This window comes from Podarcis vaucheri, assembly GCF_965113315.1.
Source record: "Podarcis vaucheri genome assembly, chromosome: 1".
In the NCBI taxonomy this organism is placed as follows: domain Eukaryota; kingdom Metazoa; phylum Chordata; class Lepidosauria; order Squamata; family Lacertidae; genus Podarcis; species Podarcis vaucheri.
In genome coordinates, this window is record NC_138759.1 from 53488516 (window position 1) to 53503277 (window position 14762).

General features: G+C 46.8%; 1 protein-coding gene across 4 annotated transcripts in view; it reads left to right on the forward strand.

Moving 5' to 3' along the window:
- Positions 1 to 1622: 1622 nt before the first annotated feature.
- CHST1 (carbohydrate sulfotransferase 1) overlaps positions 1623 to 14762 on the forward strand; it is a 41850-nt gene continuing 28710 nt past the window's right edge. The window contains exon 1 of one of the 4 annotated variants that reach the window (XM_082225987.1): positions 1623 to 1771. The gene's annotated coding sequence lies outside the window, so the exon portion shown is untranslated. Of the gene's footprint in view, positions 1772 to 12570; positions 12740 to 12816; positions 13222 to 13272; positions 13737 to 14762 lie in introns of those variants that run through there. The other 3 variants (XM_082225984.1, XM_082225989.1, XM_082225985.1) reach the window with 3 other exon arrangements.

Here is a 14762-nt window from a genome sequence, read left to right on the forward strand (position 1 = left end):
AAATCATATCTGAATTTTATTTTTATTACAAATAAACACAGGCTTCGACTATGTTGCCAGTAGTATTAACACTCTTTATTCCTTCCCAGAACCAAAACTGAATAAATAACAATAAAGAAGAAGGAAGTTTTTTTAGAAGGAACAAAGCTCAGTGGGGGGTGGCGATAGGAAAGGCTGCACGTGTGTTTGAAATAATGGAGAAGAAAAATCAAATGAATATTATTAACACTATTCAAAAGTAACCTGCAATTTATGGTAAAACTCTTCTGTTATGCTTTAAAAAAATTCTATACAGAAGTTTATCACATTTGTCTTTGAAGGGTACATACGGTAGTTAATCTCTGCTTTCATATGGGAAACCGAGGTTGCAGGTTGTATACTCAGTGAATCTAGGGCTAAGCAGAGATTTCATAGATCTTAGGTTTAGCTTTGATACCTATCCATTGCACTATTACATCAATTTTGTGAACATTTTTGTGAGCAAATTTATAAGCTTTCCTTCCCAGTTTCAAAATTCCAGAAATTTTATTATTTTAAAATAGAGCATTCCCCAAAACATTTTTCAAGGTAGAATTATAGTCTATTGGAAGAAGATGTTTCTTTCTGTGGTCATGTTCATTAATTTTAGTGAGGTTATTCTGAGTAGGTCTGACATTGGATACAACCCACAGTGCAGAGCACATTTGCTGCAAACTATTTGCTGTTCATCTTGGATATTGAAAGAATATAATAGCCATCAATGGAGAGACGTGCAGTCCATCAGATGTTTTGATATACAAGTTTTGGAGAGCAATGGAGGTCTTCTCTTTGTTCTTTTGTGTACATTATGGACTCCTGTGTTGCCAGCTTGCAAAGTTGCTTGGTCTTGCCACGTGAGCTGGTTCCTCAGCCAAGCAGACCACTTGCACATTTTGTAGCATTTGAACTGACCATTGGTGTGTTGCTCCATGAAGTCAGTCTCACAGCAGCATATTTGAACCTGGGTCTCTTTAAGTCCAGGGTGAACATTCTGTCCTGGTACCAGAGGGACTCTCTAGCAACTCTCCTAGTGCCAGCAACTTTGTGGAAAAAAGAGTTGAGATGGATGTTTGTTCAGGTGAGATGGAGCTATTTATATCTATAAATAAATAAAACATATTTTCAGATTAAGGGCAGTTCAGAAGGAGATGAGATTCCAAGGGGTGGCTTAGAGGAAAATAATCCAGTCTGGCTTCTGCAAGGACTCCTTATAAAAGCATGCCTATGTTTTGTTTTCCAGAAATCATGTCGCTTCTTAGGAGCATACAAAGCCAGAGGAGAGACAGCATGTCCACCGAACTTTTAGCTTTTGCTGAATGGTAAACAGCACCTTCTGCTTCTAGAGTTCTTTGAGCCTGCTTGTTTGTTTCTGCTGCTAGTCTCTAGTGTCAAAAGCAATAGTGACACACTTAGCTCAAGAGCCAGCTGCCTTCTGTGGCATTCATTTGTATGCCATACTGCCTGTTCCCGATTCCCTCCTACCCCCAAACAAATGCTGGCTGTGCTGTCTTGCTGCTTGGCTTGGAATGGCCCCAGATTTTTGGGCGAGTTTATATCGCAATAAAGAGCTCCTTTCTCTCCCGCCAGTACCGCTGAGCCTGCTTCTGTTTGGTGGCTCCCATGAGGGATCTCAAAATTACAGCAACAGGCAGCCTGAGAAAACCCAGTTTGCAACGGGAGGTTGCCATGGACAGTAAGAATGGAAAAGTCCATACAGGCAAGAAGCCATGGACAAGAATTGGATTAACAGCTGGTAAGAGCAATGTACTACCCTGGCAAGCTTGGTAGTATGGGCAGGGCAAGGACTCTGGCAGAGGAGAATTGGTGGGTGGGTGATAGGGATGAGTAAGTCCTTCAATTCCAGTTCTCTCTGTTTCTCTGCTTCCTAATCTTAAATTTCCACATTTCCACAGCAATCTGAGAAAATCCCCCCAAACACATTTTTGTATGCTGTTTTGACAAATATACATGGTTTTGTAGATAATTTCCTGTAATACAATACCTATTTGTATGTTATTTTCACTAATATATGTATTTTAGTGCACACTTTACCCTACTACGTGCATTTTCTACACATTGCTTGTATTGCAAAATTGGAAGAAGTGCGAATTTCAAAAGGTTTAGTTCAAATAATGCTTTAAAAAGTGCAGATTTGGTAGGTTCACTTTAAATGTGAACTGAATCAAATTTATCCCTCATCCCTAGTGGCGGATGTGGCTGATTCATCCTTCCATTGCTGACTGATCCTTCTCCTATACTCTACCCCTCCCCAGTCAGGCTTACTACTCCCAGAGCTGGGTAGGGAGAAATATAGGGTTGGGGCACCTAGGGGGAGAGGATACATAACCAGAGAACTGGTGGACAGGGGAAGGGTTATATTAAATATCTCCCTCATTTATCATGTTGGGTATTGGTGAATGTGAGGGACACCACACAAAGAGCCTGGCATGTTTACAAAAAAAACCCCAACAACCCCACAAAAGTTTTGGGGGTGAAGATTGGGGCTTTTTAGTTTAGAGGAAAAGGTGAGTAAGGAGGAACATGATATAGACCTAAAAAACATGCATCAAGCGGAGAAAGTCAACAGAGACACAATTTGATGCATAATTTGATCGGTCATTCAATGTAGCTGAACTGTAGAAGATTCTTCTATACTGATAAGAGTAACAGCACATAGTTGTGGAATTCATTAGCATAGAATAGGGGATGACCACCAATTTTAATGACATTAGATAAATCCCTAGATGATAAAGCTAGTAATGGCTACTAGACATGATGGCTACAGAGAGGATGAGAGGCCTCTGAATGCCAGTCGCTGGAGAACAACAGGTGTCTAGTTGGCTGCTATGGGAAACAAAATGTTTGAATAATAGGCATTTGGTCTGATCCAGGAAGGCTCTTATTATGTTCTTAGCTGGCAGAACATTTTGGACAGACAAATTCAATGCTGTCAAAAAATATGTCACCCTATAAATCCCTCTCCTGTATCACTAGCGGTGGAGTGCAAGACGGTATCTCATGTGCTTGTGCTCTGTGAATGTGTCCTGGAACAGGCACTCTAAGCCCCCAAACTGTCAGGTCTATTATCAATGCATATGTGCAAAGGAACGCTCTGATTTTTAAAGGAACTGATACAGCCTAATCATAGACCTCATGGATATCATCTTGGTGGTGAGTCCTGGAAGACCTGCTCTCACTTGCAGGCCTTTTCCCACCTGGCCTTGGAGGGCAGGGCCCGGACTGACTCCAGCTACAAAAGCTGAGGCTGCTGGGGTTGGGCTGGGGTATTGTTTTGCCGGGCTGGAGTTGTTGCTGTTAATTTTTTTGTATCTTTATTTTGTATCTTACGATTTATGTAGGAATTGTTCAATTTGGTTATGTGTTTTTTATGTTTGATTTATTGTTTATGACTACTTTTGTTATATTTGTAGTCATGTAACTTTTTTTAAGCCACCTTGAGCATAGTCTTAACTTTGGAAAGGCGTCGTACAAATAAGATGAATTGATCAATCGATATGGGGAAAGTCACGGGAGTCACTCAAAGTATACCACTGCTTCTTCTGTTGAAGTGATACAACTCTCTACATTTGTAAAGAATCTATGTTCCTGATCAGCTTCTGCAAAATGCCAGTGAGAAAATAAACCTAGCCTATTACTTTTTTTTCTTCCAAAGGTTGAACTAACCAAGGTTAGCTGAGTCCCAGAATAAACAATTTTTACCCTCAGGCCAAAGGCATGTTTGATAAGTGATTTCTCCATCAGGATAAGAAGCATGTATTAGAAGACTATTCCCAGGTGTTCAGTGGTACATGCTGAGTTTGCGCCTTAGCCTGAAGTTTTATGATTTTCTGGGTGTGTGTCGTGATTTTAGAAAGCTATTTTCACTGATTTTTTAGAACCTGAATTATATGTTAGTACTTGTTAGAACCATAAGCAATATTTTCTTCTTTTCCTAGACTTCTCAGGATGCATGTATCACAGTCCAGTCCTTGGATTTTCATGCACATTTCTCCTAATATACATATTTTTGTATGGAAGCTTATATAGTATTTGCATTTTTGAAAATGACTATCCCCTAACAGAATGCATTTTCATACATTATTCTCATGAATATCTGCAATTTTTGTGTAGACTTTTCACTAACACATACATTTTTGTGTACATTGTTTGGTTAGAGACTCAGGAACATTTGAGACAAGACTCCAGGGTTCAAACTCAACCAAACTCAAATCGGTTGGCAGTGATAATGGATTTGTAATTTGAGGTTTTAAGCCCGGGTCACAGCATCTTGGTCATGTTGTGGGGTGCTACCTATGCCTGGTCATACCTGAGCCTGCCTGATCACAGTCAAATCTGACTATTAAGCAGCACATTCCTCTGGGAGCGAAAGTATTTCTAAACGCAGTGTTAAATAATAATTACTGTAATTCTTTATAACCCTTTGGACTTCACATTAAACACACACTAAGCAAGATGGGACCCATAAAAATGAATGTTGCCATTACGGTATCCAGAATTATAAATGGGCTCTTACTGTTAACTGCCAGAAGTGGGTGTAGAATACAGCAGAAGACATAAGACCCGTATTCAAATACAGTTGGACAGAGGGGGAAACACACAAATGTTTGGAGATGCAGGAAAGATCTTTCCTATTTTTAGATAACTGACTTGGGTCACCTTGAAATTCACCAAATACTTCCCCCCCCACCAACTGTTTGAAGCCTTCACATAACAGAACTTCGATTTAAAGCCTTGACTCTCTTATTCGGCTTAGATCCTTGTCTAAGGTGGTTTCCTCCAGTATAGTTTTTAATTACTGCTTCAGTATAAATTACACATGGAAGACTTTCCTTCCTGTAGCTGCAGGGAAGTTTCTAAGCACATCACATCACAGATCCAGTGTGCTTATGGCAGGCAGTATTATTTCTAGCACACCCAATCAGTGCAAAACGATGACAAAACAGGAATTTGAGTAAGGCTTTTTCAGGCAACAACAACAAAAACCCTCAGCAAATTGGCATTAGGGAAGTCACTGGAGTGGAGGAATGATGTCCTCCTGTTCCATATTTCCATCTAGTCCCTAGCAGTTCATCATACAAATTTGTGATTGGCAGCCTACAGCAGCCCCATCCTCTCCTCTTCCTTGGAACTGCTTGCTTTGATTTTTCAGCACCACCCAGATGCTAGCTTTTGTACCCATGAGAGATCTATGCTCCCATGTTTCCCCAGGTTTTGGGGTTCCATGGCAAAAACATTAGGAACCTATACAACCCCAGGGTGCATTTTCCCTCCTGAAGGTAGTTTCTTACAGTGCTACTACTGGGTCAAACTGACTCAACAGCAATCTAACATATTTGAGTGCTAGTCAAATAGGGGCTCAGTGATGACCACAGCCAATCCAGGCTATTGCCATATTGCAACTGACCTATAACTAAGCAAGGACAATTGTGATCTTTTTGAAGAAGGTGACATGTTGCTGGTGTGCTGTGTCAAACTAGCCCCAGCGAAAATTTCCAGTAATTGGAAGCAAGGGTTGTGGGATATCAATAGGAAACTGCTCGGTAGTTGGCCGCATGTGATAGTGTTGCAAGACCAGGAAAAAACTTAGTGAGAGGCCAGGAAGTGGTGAAGCAGAGTCTGTGGGGGAAAGTTCTGTCTCCCATACTAATCCTTTCCAAACAGAAGCACTGTTATGTTTCACATTAATGTGCCGATAATTAACTGTATATACTTAGAAGCAAGTAATACTGATTCCAGCAAGATTTATGTCCAGCTAAGTATGTTTAAGATTGCAGGCTTAATTTAAAATTCTAATTAAGATTCTATTAATGTTTTTATTTAGGGACAAACTAAACATTATGAGGAAGAACTGTAATTGGATCTCCCAATGTATTTTTATTTTCCTGAAAGAAAAGAAATGCACACAGGATGCCCCAAAATTGGTTTGGGACTATAATGTAGAAGAGGTTAACCCTTTCATCCCATCTCATGGAAAGCCCCAAGAGCAATGTAGGGGAAAGTATACAGGGACCACTGCTTCCCCTGTGCCGTGGCTCCAGTGCACCCCTTAGAAGGAGAAGAGGTAGAAAGGCAGAAGATGCAGTCAAGGACCTTCCACGTAATGCATCTTGTGGCCCTCACCTGCAGTTCCTAGGTGCAGCTAAAATGCACCTGCCATTTTCTGAACATAGAACAATAACAAGAAGCCTTCCCGAGTGATCACGTAGAAGCAGATATTGTTTGTAAATGATCTGCACTTAAGAGCTGCCGACAGAATACATTTTCCTGAGCTAGGGATAGTGATAGTGATGGAAAACATCACTTCCTTTAGTTTCTGCAGCAGTTATTGCACAGGAGCTCTGGCAGAGGAAAGGTGTCAACCAGACACAAACACTAAGTTGTATCAGAAGGGCATTGACAAATGGGTCAGAAAAAACAATTCAGATGGCCAACCACTGAGCCAAATAAGTGAGCCAATCAATGCACTACCAAGAGGCAGAGGGGCAAGTGTGCCCTAAATCAGTAAAAGAAACACAGGAAGTTGATTTAGACCACGACAGACCATTGTTTCATCTAATAATAATAATAATAATAATAAATTTTATTTATATCCCGCCCTCCCCAGCCGAAGCCGGGCTCAGGGCGGCTAACAACAATCAAATAATCAATCAAATGATCACAAAATCTAAAAATATTTCATTATAAAAATTAATTAAATCAAATTGATGGCAACCAATTAAGCAAAATTCTGTGCAGGTTGCCAGAGGAGGGAGTCAGGCTGCGCCCTGACCAAAGGCCTGGCGGAACAACTCTGTCTTGCAGGCCCTGCGGAAAGATGTCAGGTCCCGCAGGGCCCTAGTCTCTTGTGACAGAGCATTCCACCAGTTTGGAGCCGCAGCCGAGAAGGCCCTGGCTCTAGTTGAGGCCAGCCTAACTTCTCTGAGGCCTGGGACCTTGAGGATGTTATTATTTGCAGACCGTAGGTTTCTCTGTGGGGCATACCAGGAGAGGCGGTCCCGTAGGTATGAGGGTCCTAGGCCGTATAGGGCTTTAAAGGTTAAAACCAGCACCTTAAACCTGATCCTGTACTCCACCGGGAGCCAGTGCAGCTGGTATAATACCGGATGAATGTGCTCTCGCAGCGAAGACCCCATAAGGAGTCTCGCCGCGGCATTCTGCACCCGCTGGAGTTTCTGGGTCAGTCTCAAGGGCAGCCCCATGTAGAGCGAGTTACAATAATCCAGTCTGGAGGTGACCGTCGCATGGATCACAGTGGCTAGGTCAGGACGAGAGAGATAAGGAGCCAACTGCTTAGCTTGGCGGAGATGAAAAAATGCCGCCTTTGTTATAGCTGTAATCTGCGCCTCCATAGAGAGGGAGGTATCGAAGATTACACCCAAACTCTTAACGGCCGGTGCTGGCACTAATTGCACCCCCGCAAGAGATGGGAGTTGCCCCCTCGATCCCATATCGTCCCGCCCCAGCCAGAGGACCTCTGTCTTCGAAGGATTTAACTTTAACCGGCTCCCACGTAACCATCCAGCCACAGCTTCCAGACATCTGGTCAGTGTGTCTGGGGCCGAGTCAGGATGGCCATCCATCAACAGATAGAGTTGGGTGTCATCAGCATACTGATGGCAACCCAGCCCAAAACTCCGGACAAGCTGGGCGAGGGGGCGCATAAAGATGTTAAAAAGCATCGGGGAGAGAATTGCACCCTGAGGCACTCCACACACCAAGGAGTGGCGTGATGACAATTCCCCCCCAAGCGCCACCCTCTGTCCCCGACCAGAGAGAAACGAGCGCAGCCATTGAAGGACTGTGCCCTGGATCCCCACGTCGGCAAGGCGGTGGTCCAGGAGTTCGTGATCGACCATGTCAAAGGCTGCTGACAGATCTAGAAGAATCAGCAGCCCCGACCCGCCTCGATCCAGCTGCCTGCGGAGATCATCTGTTAGGGCGACCAGAGCCGTCTCGGTCCCATGACCAGCATGGAAGCCGGACTGGAATGGATCCAGAGCAGATGTTTCATCCAGAAACCTACCAAGCTGTTCAGCAACCGCTCTCTCAATCACCTTACCCAGGAATGGAAGATTCAAGACCGGGCGGTAATTGGATAGATCTGAGGGATCTAATGATGTTTTCTTTAAGAGCGGACGCACCACCGCCTCCTTCAGTTCCCCTGGGAATATCCCGGTGCCAAGGGACAAATTGATGATATCCCCCAGGGGGCCCCGCACCTCGTCTGGACACGCTCTAATCAGCCATGACGGGCACGGGTCAAGAGGACAGGTGGTGGGCTTTCCAGCTTGGAGGAATCTGTCCACATCGGCTGGAGATATCCGGTCAAAGTGGTCCAATACTGGACCCGAGGACAGTCGAGGGGCCTCCAGTTCCTTTATTGTATCCAAATTGGCAGGGAGGTCATGGCGGAGCAACAGGACCTTCTCCGCAAAAAAGCTCGCAAATGCCTCACAGCTGTGTGTCAAATTGTTATTTAAATTTGGCTGTCCTTCAAGGGACGTTAAAGACCGAATTATACTAAATAATTGTGCCGGGCGAGAGCTAGCGGATGCAATGGAGGCCGAGAAGTAAGACTTCTTAGCGGCCTTCACTGCCATCTCATAGGTTTTCATAAAAACCCTATAAGATGTTCTTGAGGCTCCGTCACGGGCACCCCGCCATACTCGCTCTAGCCGTCTGAGGTCCCGCTTCATTTTCCGAAGCTCCTCGGTAAACCAGGGAGCCCGGTTTCTGCGGGGTCGCAGAGGGCGCTTAGGTGCGATCTCATCGATGGCTGCCAGGAGCTGGGTATTCCAGCCCTCAACAAGCTCAGTCAATGAGTCGCCAGGGGGAGTAAGGTCCCGCAAGGCTTGACGGAATCTATCCGGGTCCATCAGCCTCTGCGGGCGAGCCCAAATCGGCTCGCCACCTAAGCAGGGTGGGGGTGGAAAGTCAATCCTGGCTTTCAGAGCGTAGTGATCAGACCATGGCACCTTCATTGAAGGAGACATGATCACATCTATACCGGCGCCAAAGATCAAATCCAGCGTGTGGCCTGCTTGATGTGTGGGGCCCGAAACAAACTGGGAGAGCCCTAGTGTCGCCATGGAAGACACCAGGTCCAGAGCCTGTGAGGAGGGAGTGGCATCAGCATGGAAGTTGAAGTCTCCCAATACCAATAGGTTAGGGAACTCCAAGGCCCAGCCGGCCACCGCCTCCAGCAGGCCTGACAGGGTGGCTGCTGGTGCGCTAGGTGGCCGGTACACCAGCCAGACAGCCAAGCTCTCCTCGGAGCCCCACACTAGGCCTAGCATTCTAGCGCATATTATCTACATCGACTAGAAACAGCTCTCTAGGGTTTCAGGCAGGTGACATTCCCAGCGCTACCTGGAGTTGTCAGGGTTGAACCTGGGACTGTCTGCATGCTCTGCCACTGAGCTACAGCCTGTCTCTAAGAAGGCAGCAATTGAATGAAAACAGGTAAATCAGGTAAATGAAAATCATTTAAATAAGCATAGAAAGGGCAGTGGAAATCTACCTATATGCAATATCATATTTATTTTAGCACATATTCAACCTGGAATGATTACTACTTGGTTAGAGAAGAAAAATTGTATTGGGAACCTTTGGAGATCCCAAATTGCCAGTTTCAAAGCATTCCAGCCTAGAAGGCAGGTAGTAGAGTAAGAAGGCGGACTCTTGAACACCAGCTTCAATAGGAATAGTTCCTAGAATCTGTTAGGGATACTATTACATTGACAGTACAGTAGGCTATCTTGAGGGTGGTGTGGTATCCCTCTTCCTCTTCCTGGTTGCCTCAAACTTATCTATGTGTCTTTCTCTCCCATCCTTCAGTTAGGTTCAGGCAAGATGTTTATCTCAAAGTGTTCTGGTCCCTTTGCTGAGATTCTCCTTATTAGTGCATTCTGCCTGCATCTCAGAGAAAGCTGAAGCAAGCCATAGCGATTGGCTGGAACTAAGGCAGAATGTATGAAAGTATACATGAACGCATTGGCAAAGGGGGTGAACTGCTTGCTCATAAAACCATTTAATGCATGCTGCCAAAGTCCTGAGCTCCAGCCAGCAGCCAAAGCAAACAGCTTGAATAGTAAGGCATTGCACTCTGCCAGCAAGACAGGAACAAAAGGTGGGGAAGACAGTTTTCTGGGTGGGCTATTGTTCCATTGTACCACCTATGGAACTGCGCCTTTGGTGCAATTTTCATTCACAGCTATAAAAGTCACAAGCCACATTTTTGTGAATTTAACCAGATAGAATTTTAATACACAGAGAAGACTTAGGGACCTGATATTTCCTAACCTGACAGCAATAGCAATCAACATGTCTTTTACAGTATTAATCTAGCAACACCATGTCAGCTTAACCTGAACTTCTAAAGTGGAATGTATGAATGAGGCTTACATCCTATTCACATTTATTTGCAGGTAAGTCTTATTAAGTTCAATGGTTCCGCTGAGAAAATATGCATCAGATGGCACTTTGAGGAAAGTTAAATAAGATGTATGAATGTCCCTTTATGAGATATACAATCTGCAAACATGCTTTCTTTTTCACTGTTTCAGGTGTGAGGCCCCGAGCGCAACAGTCAACATGGTGGGCTTCACACAGTCACCATGAGGATATTCCAGGGAGAAAGGGACCTGCTCCCTAGGTGTGCCATGTACTCTTGTAGGGTTGAACCAAGAACACGAAAAGATGCATTCTCACATGCTCAGTAAATTCCCTTCAAATGGTGAGAAAGGTTGGGTCTGCCAGTTTCAAATAATGCAAACTCTGGGGCCACGAGCCACTTTGAGAGAATTAGTGAAGATTAGTGAATTCTGGTTGGGAAATAATTTAGACCTATTGGTACCTATTCATTAGATCCAGTCTATTTTCACCTTCGTTGGTTTCCAATTAGTTTCTGGACCCACTTCAAAATCCTGGTTATGACCTATAAAGTATACATGGCTTGGGAAGACTTTCTTCTGTATGCACTTCCTACCTGTATGTACTTCAGCCCCTATCTGAGTGCCACCTCTGACCAAACTTTGGAGGGTGGTCACGACAGAGAGGGCCTTTTTGGTGGTGCACCCCCCCCAACAGAATACTTTCCCAAAGGAAGCACACATGGTGTTCATGTTGTTGTCTTTTTGACTTCAGCCTGACCCCCCCCCCCATTTTAAAATCTCCTCATTTTAGTCCGTGTGGTGTGACTGGTGGTTTTAGCTGAGCTGGGGGGTTGTTTTCAAAAAGCTCCTGTGATTGGCATGATATTGATGGTGTATTTGGGTTGTTATGCTGAGATTTTTATAGCTCAATGTTATGTTTCATTGATTTGTTTATAAGGTACCTATCAAGTATAAATAATAATAAACTTCATTCAGTTGAACCAAGCTGGTACTATAAACCTCAGCCCTGATATCCTTGGAGAAGCTTTCATAAGTATTTTAGGGAGCTGAAATGTACGCCTGGCATACGGGTGATGCCTGACTTGGGAGGCATCCCTAACTGAGAGAAGCTCGCGGTCTTCTCCTCAGCGAGCCCCACAGCGCCCCGAAGCGGTCAGCCGCGACTGCTGAAGTTGTGCGCGCTCCGGACAGCGGCCGCTCCAGAGATTCTCCCGCCTCACAACCGCCGACATCTTTTAGCGCGGCGTCGGCGCCTTTTAAGAGAGCGAGTGAGAAGCTCAGGCTAGCCATCTGGAAGCTGGAAAGTTGTCCGCTGGTTGGACAAAGAGCACGGCGAGAGCACCAACACCGCCGGCAGCAGCAAGCTCACGCCGGGGTCCGATGCCACCGCCGAATCGCCTCAGGCGGAATCGGCGTGGCGCGCGCGGCTGCTCGCGCCGAATTCCCTTCGCTCGAAAGGAAGCGCGCTGCGGAGGAGAGGCCCGGCGGGGGGTTCCCCCACCCTCCCCCACGCGCGCCCGCCGCCTCGCCCGCGCTTTCCTCAGTTAGGCAGAGCAGAGCGCGGGCTGCGCTCTGACCCCGGAGATGGGCCGCGGCGGGGCGGCGGGAGGGGCCGGCAGCTGCTTCTGCTGCAGATTTGGCTCGGCAAGGGGAGCTCCCTGATGCTGCTGCTGCTGCCGCCTGCACCGTTTCCTTGCTGCTGGCTGTGCGGTTGGAAGGGAGCTCAACCTCCGCCGGTATAAAAAAACCACAAAAAACAAAACCCCTCCTCGCTCTCCAGGGAAGGCGGTCGGCCAATAGGTCCGCACCGGTTTGAGAGAGACTGGTCTGGAAAGCAGCAGCAACTGCCGAAAGGATACTTCGGCGGCTCGGCTGCGGACGAAAGCGCGGGACTTTTCTTTCCCCTTCGCCCGCCCTCGCCCACCTCGCAGCCCGCGCCGAAGCGTCTGAGGGAAGGAAGCGGGCGCCGCCGCAGCGAGAAAGAAAAGGCGCGCGGGGAGGGTCGGAGCAGCCCCGCCGCCCGCCCGCTCGCCCGAGCTGCGCGTGGGTCTCCTCCTTTGGCGGTCGCGCGTGCGTCGTCGTGCGAGGGGAGGGGAAGGGGGGGTGGTGGGCTGGCGAGAGCCAGAGCTCAGCCCCGAGGAGAGACACACCGGAGGATGGTCCTCCTGCCGTGGCCGCGCGCCGCCGCTGCCGAGCGAGCCTGAGCTGCGGACCGAGGGGAGATGCGGCCGGCGACTCTGGCTGGAAGCCCTTGAGATGAGGCGGACGCCCGCCGCCGTGCCCAGAGCGGCTCCTCGTTTCCGAAGGTAGCTGGCTGCAAGGGGAAGGCAGGACGTGACGGGGGCTCCTGGCAAGTCCCTCTTGCCCGGGGCGGGAGGGGGCACCCAGGACGCCGCTTCTCTGGCCAACGCAAGCGGCAGGAAGGCTTCAATCTCGCTCCCTCGCTCCCCCAATTCTCTCTGTTATTAAGCGAGAGGATGCAGCGCGAGCGGGGTGGGCGAGAGACGTGATGCTCTGGGTCGGTTATTCCTGGGCACCGAGGAGGCAAATGGAAATGCACTTTTCCTCTCTGGAGGCAGCCTAATAATGCAGGCTATGCAGGCAGCGCCTTAAAGACGGAACAGATTTATTTATTCGCCCTTTCTTTTAAAAAGACAAACGTGGCGTAAGCTTTCGTGGACTAGCACCCAACCCACTCCGTGCCTTACAGCCCACGGAAGCTTATGCCGCCGTCAAATCGCGTTTGTCTTTCTTTACGGTGCGTGTTCGCTCCGCGATTTTAGCCCAGGTTAGTTTCCCCTGCAACTCTTGAAAAAACTACCTTATTGTACAAGGCGATCCAGCAAGGGTTGTTAAAGTAAAGGATTGGCTCGCCCGCCCACCCTTTTTGCAACAACGGCGACCACCTTGCTTTGAATGTAGGTAGAGGCTATTGTGGATCAGCTAACGCGAAGAGCAAAGGTGTGTTGTGTTCAGTTTGTGGTGGTGCAGGAGGTCGAAAGGGCTCGCCCACAGGTAAAGGGGATGGAGCGGTGGCGGGAGAAGACTTTCTGTATGTGACTGCAGAGACACGTGGGAATCGCCGGGCTGGCTTAGAACTAGGAGTCTCTCATCCAGGTACAGGCAGCTGGCTCTTTGGAAGAAGAGGCGTCAGGAAACCCCAGCATGATTTCCAGTTTTGTTAAGCTAGTGCCAAGGGATGACTCTGATTCCAAATGCAAGTTTGGGGGACTAGGTTGGCCCTGCTTGTGATATGGGATGCCAGAGCAGCACAGCGCTGGAGGAATGCATGGGATGGGTCAGGTAAGGGCATCTGCAACTTAATGTTTTATTTTGGGATTCCTCCTCCAGCCTGCCAAGGGGTAGCGATTTTCATTCTTATCTGGAACTTGGAGCCTGTGCTGGAGCAGAGGTTTTAGGATATGTTGCTTTTTGCAGGCTTTGTAATGCTTTCTCTTGTTATCGCTTTGTTTTCCGATGTAATTAAGCTGGCAGCTGCAGTCCCCAAACTCAGTGCTTAGACCAGCCTTTCTAATTTCTCTATCTACAGTTCATTCCCTGGTGGGTTAGGATTTCCCTGACTTGTATTTTCAGCATGGCACTAGTAGCTTGCCTTATTTAATTTTGGAGGCAGCAAAACATGCCTTTCATCGGTCCTTTAGTTAGAAATGACCACTGAGGAAAGAATGCAGCGACAAGATACCACTTCCTTCTTGTTTGACTCTCATTTGGCCTCTTTGGGGCAATGATTTGTGGGGAGGAAATGAAATGTTTAGCTGAAATGGGAGCACTCTTATTTCCTAAAGTGGTCTAGAACAAGGAGATAAATGAGACCGAAATGCCTTTCCAGATGATCAGTCTGTAGCACAACAATAAAAGCAAAGTTGTTGCTTCTGTTGTGTTGGACTCTTGACATCTTCCCTTAAGAAAGTGCATCTGTTTCAGGGATATTCTGTTTTTCCAGCACTCAAATAGCAACCTATTGTTTGGAGGAGGCCAAGCTTTCTCCAGCTGGTGGGGCCATTCTAATTGATTATGAGGACTGAATGGAATCTGATTGTGTGAAAGTCGTGAGCACTCACTGTATAAAACATGTGAAATCATGCTCCCTCATGTTAACAACAACGACAACATAGGTCTCATCCTGAACAGGCTTAAGAAAAGTATAGGAACACTCAGCAAGCCTTCAGACTTTGTCCTGAGAACAGTTCCACCTCGCATACAGATTTTTTCTTTGCAAGCTGAATATTTCCTCTGGAGCCCCCACCATCCAATCTATGCTTCTTTTACTAAAGTAGCCCTCCCTGCAGCAAGGCTTTCCCCACATCC